This window comes from Teleopsis dalmanni, chromosome 1 (assembly GCF_002237135.1).
Source record: "Teleopsis dalmanni isolate 2A chromosome 1, ASM223713v2, whole genome shotgun sequence".
Lineage (NCBI taxonomy): Eukaryota > Metazoa > Arthropoda > Insecta > Diptera > Diopsidae > Teleopsis > Teleopsis dalmanni.
In genome coordinates this window covers 30,547,335-30,555,534 of record NC_051846.1, presented here as the reverse complement: position 1 = coordinate 30,555,534, position 8,200 = coordinate 30,547,335, and positions in this window count along the sequence as shown.

Below are 8,200 nucleotides of genomic sequence, written 5' to 3'. Positions count from 1 at the left end.
ATAAGCACGTATGGTCATTGCACTATTCCGACCTAAATTCTGGAAAGTGCATTAACTCTTTAAAAACAATATATGACGTATTATTGTAATGCGTTAGAAGAGTATTTGTTTATAAAATTAATGTAATAAAACAATTAATGTAATTTATGGGAGTAACCAATGATTGGTTACTCAAATCATCGAAAAGTAAATAATAATTGTTTAGTAAATAAGCTAGAATAAGTATAAATACCCATAATTTTTAATAATAAAATAGATTCAATTTAACTTAAGACAAGGCTACGTCTTTTATTTGAATCGTGTTCTATGCGGCATTTAGATGCTGAAAGAACATTAAGCGGCTGAAGAGCTTAGTAATACTCAACAATAATCTGATAGGTCGTTTCCACTCTTATTGGTCGATAGGAGATCCTTTAATTATTTCAGGATTTAAATATTATTAATCAAGAAGACCTAATCCAGCAAACCTGCTAATATATATTGATGATTCTGACATCCTGCAATAACCATTATATGGCAATGGTAGAATAGCATTACACAGCAATAATACAACATCTTTACATATGGTGATCCTGTTAAATCATCACATATCATTACATTGCGATCAATAATCATTACATGGCGAACCTACCAGGTTAACATCATAACAATATCTTGCTCCATCAGCAACAATAGAATATCTTGCTCTCTCAGCGAGAATTCCTTTTAAAGTGGATATTCTGCTCTATCAGCGGAAATCCAATTTTATATAAATATTAAAATATTGAGTATTATAATATTATCAGGATCAGGATCGATACTTCAAATCGTTGCTATAAATATAAGCAAAGATGTTAGATATAAGTTAGTCTTAAGATTCCTACACAACATTCAACATATTAAATGTTTAAATATAATACAATTAAATTTACTAAAGTGAATTCTCGTTTTATTTAATTCGCGCAGCATTCGTTCTAAATGTATGTGGTAAATGATACGTATTATTAGCTTACATGCATTTCTGTATGATCAGTACCGAAAATTCTATTGGGTGCATGCGCATTCGTTGTTAGATTTATATGAGTTTTTTAAGTAGAATTATTATAATATATAAAATTTCCATGTCACAATGTTATTTAGACTTAAGTAGTTTTAGGGTGTGTGAGAGGTATTTCCCGGTGAAATTCCAACTACTTATTACCAACGTTTTTGTGAAGGTAGACATGTCAATTAAAAAAATGCGTACAACAACTATAAATCTGCATAAGCATCTGCTGGGTTGATTGTTCGTAGTTCGAAATCGAAATCTCTAATTGTAGAAACTTGTTAATTAAGTAGAGTTACATTTTTTCAATTTTTTTATTAAATATTTGATGTAATACATAAATGTAATTGAAATTTGAAGACGTTAGACTTAGAAAGGAGAACCAGACTCTAGGTTCTTGGTACAGACAAAATGCTGTGAAAAATTTATGGTCCGGACGCAGATCGAAAATCACAAGAACGTGGCTTGAAATGCCAAGAGACTCTCATCGAAGTAATGCGAATCTGGCGAATGTTATTTGCTTACAATAGTATATAGTAGTTTCTATTTTAACGGTTGTTAAGACATTTACAAATATATTTATTTTAATTTATTTGCATTTGAATCAATGTTAAATACTAATCTCTATTCACCACTTACGCACTTCAACCGATAAAAACTCATCTCAAATTAACTACATGGCAACGCTTGCCTTTACCTCTTTTTGTAATACGGTTGTGCAATGCACTTTTGCTTTTGGTTTTTTTCTTCTTATTTTACTCGCGAACAAAGACGGTCGGTTCGGTGAATTGCGCAAGTGGCAATTAAACTTAATAAATTAATTTTTAATAAATAAGAAATAGTGAAATAATAGATCCCGTTTTTTTTTTAATTTTGAAATTAAACTAAACGGTCCACGTTTAGTTTCTTATTTAACAAACAGTACTGGAACCGCAACCTAATTTCAACGGTTTGCTGCTCCACCACCACCAAAGCCGCAATTGTGCATCGCGGTCCACGTTTAGTTTCTTATTCAACAAACGGTACTGGTACCACAACCTAATTTCAACGGTTTCCTGCTCCACCACCACCGCTGTTCAAAGCCGCAATTGTGCATCGCGGTACACGTTTAGTTTCTTATTCAACAAACGGTACTGGAGAACCGCAACCTAATTTCAACGGTTTGCTGCTCCACCACTACCGCTGTTCAAAGCCGCAATTGTGCATCGCGGTCCACGTTTAGTTTCTTATTCAACAAACGGTACTGGAACCGCAACCTAATTTCAACGGTTTGCTGCTCCACCACCACCGCTGTTCAAAGCCGCAACTGTGCATCGCGGACCACGTTTATTTCCTCATTCAATAAACGGTACTGGTACCGCAACCTAATCTCACCGGTTCGCTGCTTCACCACCACAGCTGCCCCAAAGCTGCAACGGTGCTTTACGGACCACGTTTATTTTTTAAATAAACGGCACTGCTACCGTCATAATTTCATCAGTTTGCTGTTTCACCAACATCGCTGCTCATTAAAATTCTACAATCAATGGACTGTTGCTGCAATTGGAGACCGAAGGATCGACAGGTAATAAAAGTGTAGATGAGGCACAGTGCTAAAATAAAATTTAATTATTGCGGTAATAAATCACCTCAAGCTTAACATTTTTTTTTCATCATAGCATCCTACCTAACAGCACTACCATCTGCACTTTCTCTTTTTTAAAACAAAAGTAAATTGATGAGAAATATATTGCATTATATTAATAAATAAAAAAAAAAAAATATAATATACATTATGTTGGGTAACAATACAAAATAACATAAAATATATAACAAAGAATACTTGTACAAGAACGGCAACTTAAATGTAAACAAAAAAAACCAACCAATACATTCTCAAAATAATTTACTACTACCAAACCAAGCACGTTGTTTTGTTGTTGCAATTCGACCCACCACGACTGAAAAGTTTCACCACCCCGAACGGAACGTTTCACCACCACGAACGTTCTTAATTTTTTTTATTACGAAAGAGCAATATGAAGAGCGCAAATTGGGTTTTGTTTAGTTATTTTGACAGGAGAAATGCGCCAAAAACTGAAAAACGTAGTCAAATCAAACTGCGTTATAAAAAGTAGTGAATAAGTTTTTTTGAAAAAATAATTATATTTATTATAATTATTATTATAGTAAATTATTATATATTATTATTAATATTTGAAGATGGTGCGAAATTGCGTGATGGGATGTAAGTTATTTAAGGGAATGTATGAATTTCCTAAAAATGACGAAAGAAGGTAAAAAAACAATAATTTATTAATTGTGGATTTAAAATATATGTTTTGTGTTTAATGTGATTTGTTTATTTTGATGTGTATAAATACAAATTAGTAAAGCAAAAATATATGTGAGTATATATTTAATATATTTTAATAAAGTTGTCCTATGTGTTAATTTGTGTTTGTTAAATATGTGAAAAATCTAATAAGAAATATAAAAAACAACAAAAATTGTAAACAATTTTTTGGTGGTAAAAAGAGTGGAGTATGTAAATTATATTTGTATATTAAAATATTCATATTCAAAGGTATTAATAGTTTAAAGACTTTTAATATTATTTAATTTAATATTAATTGAATTCAACAATTTTATTTTTAATAAAATACTTTTATGTAATAAAATAACTTTTAATATGTTTTCTAATTAACAAATTTTACTATTCCATTTGTTCATGTTAAAAACACTGAATTGAATTAAATCGTATATTTCTTGCGACTGCTTGAAATTAGAAAATATAAATTTTTGACAATTTTTGTCAAAAATTGAGGTTGCTTATTTTGCATTATTAATATTTTGTTGTTTTCTGTTTTCTGTTTTATTTTCAACAATAATTGAATTGCCTTAATATAACATTTTTTTTAAAAATTATTCTTTTTCTGGAATAAGAATTGTGTATTATAAAAAACATATTAGTTTATTATAAAAAATTTTAATATGATATTTTCTTAAAGTTTTTTTCGTTTAACGGCTTTAATGCATTTTTGATCCGGTAATCTTAAACAATTATTTTCAGGTATATCGCAAGTGCATTTTCTATAAAAGTGATGCATGGTAATAAAGTTTAATATATATGTATGTATGGTTACAATTATCTAGTCCCAGATTTTAATATCATATTGAACATATTTTTAATATATTATTCAAAAAAGACAATTTCTTTTATTTAAATATTATTCCTTATGTACGCAAACAATATATATTGTTTTACACAAATGCCTTTAATAAATTTGTATGTTTATTAAATTATTGTTATTATTATTTCAATTCTTAAAAATAATAAATAATGAGTACAACTTGTACTTCTTTTAATTAAACCTAGCTAATATTCTTAAATACTTTAATATTTATTAATAAATATATTTTATAAATATGATGGTATATTAAAAATTTTTTTTTGATTAAAATTGACTGATTTAAATGTTTATATATTAATTTATATATTTATTTATCATATATTTATGTTGTTACAATATATATTCTGTTTATGTGATGTGATATTATTAACCAAATAAGGTACGCACTAGTTTTTTATATTATTAAAAGGAAGCGTATGATAAGCAAGTAGTAAGAAATTGATATACATACTGCAACCCCAAAAGAGAGTAATTTGATGTTATCGTGGTAAAATCACATGTATTCCATACGTGTGCCAAAGTGTAATAAATTTCTCTTCGTTTTGATGGAAGTGGGCGGAGTTTCCGTTCTTGTAAAAGTATTCTTTGATATATAATGTTCATAAATAACGAAAGTTTTTGTATTATTGGCAACCCTGTTGCACAATGTAAGTTATTACAATAAAAACGATCAGTCTTGATCAAACTCGAACAAAAAAACAACGTGTTTTTTTGTCGTCTCTTTTTCGGTTTTAGTTTTACTAAGAAAAATTCTTCTTGGTACATTTTTTGGCGCCCAACGTGGGGCACGATAGATACTTGACAAAGTATAATTTAGACATTTGAAAGTGATATATTTAATATATATTAAATATATAATATATGTTGTATATTTAATAATAAAAACTTGAACAGTCTCATTTTCGGGCCGTCGTCGCCGTTTTGTTGCTTTGTAGCTGCCGTTCGTTTTACGGTTCTTGTATCATTTTCAGCCCGTCGTCGCCGTTTTGTTGCATTGTTACTGCCGTTTGTTCTACGGTTCTTGTGCTCCATATAATTATATTTAAATTAAATCTCGTGTTTAATTCAAGACCATCGTCGCCGACTCGCTTTATAGTTTATTGTCGTTTGTTTAACGGTTCTTTGCAGTTAGTCTGTCGCTGCTTGCTGCATTTGTTTGGAGTTCTTATACTGTTGCTGCTACTGCGATCATCGTCAATTTTCAGTGCTGTCGCTGCATGCAGAATTTACGTCGACTCTTATTGCTGTTGCTGTTTATCATTTACTTAACGAGTTGTTGCTGTATTTGGTGCATTTATTTTGTACATTATATTTTTACATCACAATGGCAGAAAAATTAAAGCAGCAAAGAGCCAACACTAAAAAAAGCATGACACGAATTAAGAATTATATTGAATCCGCAAGGAATGAGGGAAATGTACTTCCACATGCTGAACTAAAATGTCGCTTAGCGATATTAGAGGCTTACTTCAAACAGATATTGACCACGCAATCGAGCATTGATTTCATTGCTTTCATTGTAAAAAAATATTTGATATGAATCATTTTTGTAATATGAATGTTTCAATAATTCTAATTTAATCCGAATATGTAATTTGGTTGTTTTAAAGCGAGACAGAAATTCGTTTTGGGTATAAACAACTATTTTACGAAATTGAAAATCTCGAATCCGATTTTTTAATATGCCCATAATTAAAAAAAAAAAATCAAAGGAACTATTAACATTAAGGAAGGCGTTCTCAAATATCAGGGAGGCGAAAAAAAATTTATAACAAGTCACAAGGAAACCAACCAGAACTTACGACTCAAATTAACAATAATTATCCCAAAATAGAAATAGGAGATAATAAGTTAAATAGTATTCCGGGGGAAAAAAAGAGTCCTGGAAAGCCTGCCAATGATAATACCGGCAAAAATAGAAAAATAAATACTACACAAACAAGAAGTTCTACATCTGATATGAGTGAAATTTCGGCAATTTCTATACCATCAGTTCCCACAAGGAATGGTACTAATGTTAATTTATATTTATAAATAACCTTAAAAATTTTTGTACAAATTATATTATTTATATACAGATTTGTAAATTAATTTCTTTCGCTATTAATTAAACTTAACTAAATTATTATTAATTGCCGAAATTTCACTTATATCAAATATAAAATTTCTTGTTTGTGTAGCAGAGTCAATAGATATAAACCATTCATCACTATTATGCGGATCTGTTGAACTTTTAGGTTTATCAGCGTTGAGAACTACATTAGAATACATGCGACGTTTACTTGGACCAGATGCCGATGGTACAACCGGAGGACCATTCACACTTATCGGTGTGTTGTACAAGGTACAAAATTTTACTATTTTAATTTAAATTGACCCACTAATCATCTGCCAGTAATATTATCGACCTGAGCAGTAGCTATCCATTCCTTCAACATTGATTTTATCAATAATAGTATCCTCACAGTAACCGGCGTGATGTTATATTTTTCTGCTAAATTCTTTTTTAACTTTACGAGAGATACCCCTTTGTCTGGAGTATAATTCTTGCAAAGATTTTATTAAAATTTTACGTGTATTTTTCACTTTTTGTTTGTGTAGTTTAAAAAAAATATTGATTTGTGTTGAACAATTAAGAATGCAATTCAAGACTGAAAATTGCAATATAGACAATTTTTAAAATAGAACGATTAATCCGAAGTTTCCGAAAATTTTTAGAAAAATTTTAGAAGCTATAAATAGATAAGTTTATCCAATCTTTGAAACTTCAAAAACTGACTTAAGTAACTGACTTAAAATGAATCATTTAAGTCAGTCGTAAGTCGAAAGTTGAATAAAAATGTGTCTTAGATATATTAATTTAATCATGTTAATAGTTTGCCAACAGTAAATAAAGAAATAAACATAATTAATTTTTTTAAACTTAAAAAGCTTTATTATAAATTTATTTTGTACCACTTGAAAAGTCCGAATCTGTGGAAAGTACAATTGATTTCAACTTGGCTCAGTTACTAAAAAGTACAGTTATTGTGAATAACATATTAGACAATTAAGAGAGAAATAACTTTGTGATCGAATACTAGTAAGGCCTACTTGTTCGCTTACAGTACGTTTCCACTACGTACTTAGTAAGCTATATCCGTGCTTTTTCATTTATTATAGCATAGAGTAAACAAAATTCGACCAAAATTATACCAAATATCACGAATGCAACATTGAAAACAAAATGTAAATATAAATAAACAAAATTCAAAAGAAACAACAGGTAAGAATTTTTTTTAAACATATAATAAATAAATAAATAAAATATATAATTCATACATAAAAATATAAAAATAAGTTTATTTATCAAATATATATTTGTGATATAATTATAAAATTTCATATATTATTTAATAAAAAATATTTATTTCGGGTTAACATCAGGAAAGCAATAATTGAGATCTTACAAGTTTGATTTATAAATTTAAAATTGTATTTAATGTAAAACAAAAAAAAAATCACCCGGAATGCGTGTGGAACCGTAGAACTATGGGAGGAAAATCTGATCAAGTAGGACTTGAATTGATAGACATTGATTTTCAAACAATGCATTCCTCAAAAAAAGAAAAGCTTTTTGAAAAGTATCAAAACTTTTTCGTTTTAATAACACAAAATTTTTTTCCACATTTAATTCATGAACCTTTGAATATGCAATATTTCACAAAGATACAAATAAAGGTATTTCCTTATATTTCAATATTTATTATACCGATATTTATACTCTGAACTGCATACTCTAATCCGACCACCACGAATAAGTAAAAGTCTCAAACCATATATTGAAGATGCGCGAAATGATATAATAATACATTTATTCAATATAAACGATTTTAAAAGAAAGCAGAAAGAACTTGAATCGAGATGCAATATATTAATCTGTTATATAAGAAACAATAACAATATATTCTTTCCTGATTTCCATAGTATAGACCATGATCAAATTTTCCCGGTTTTTTTATAT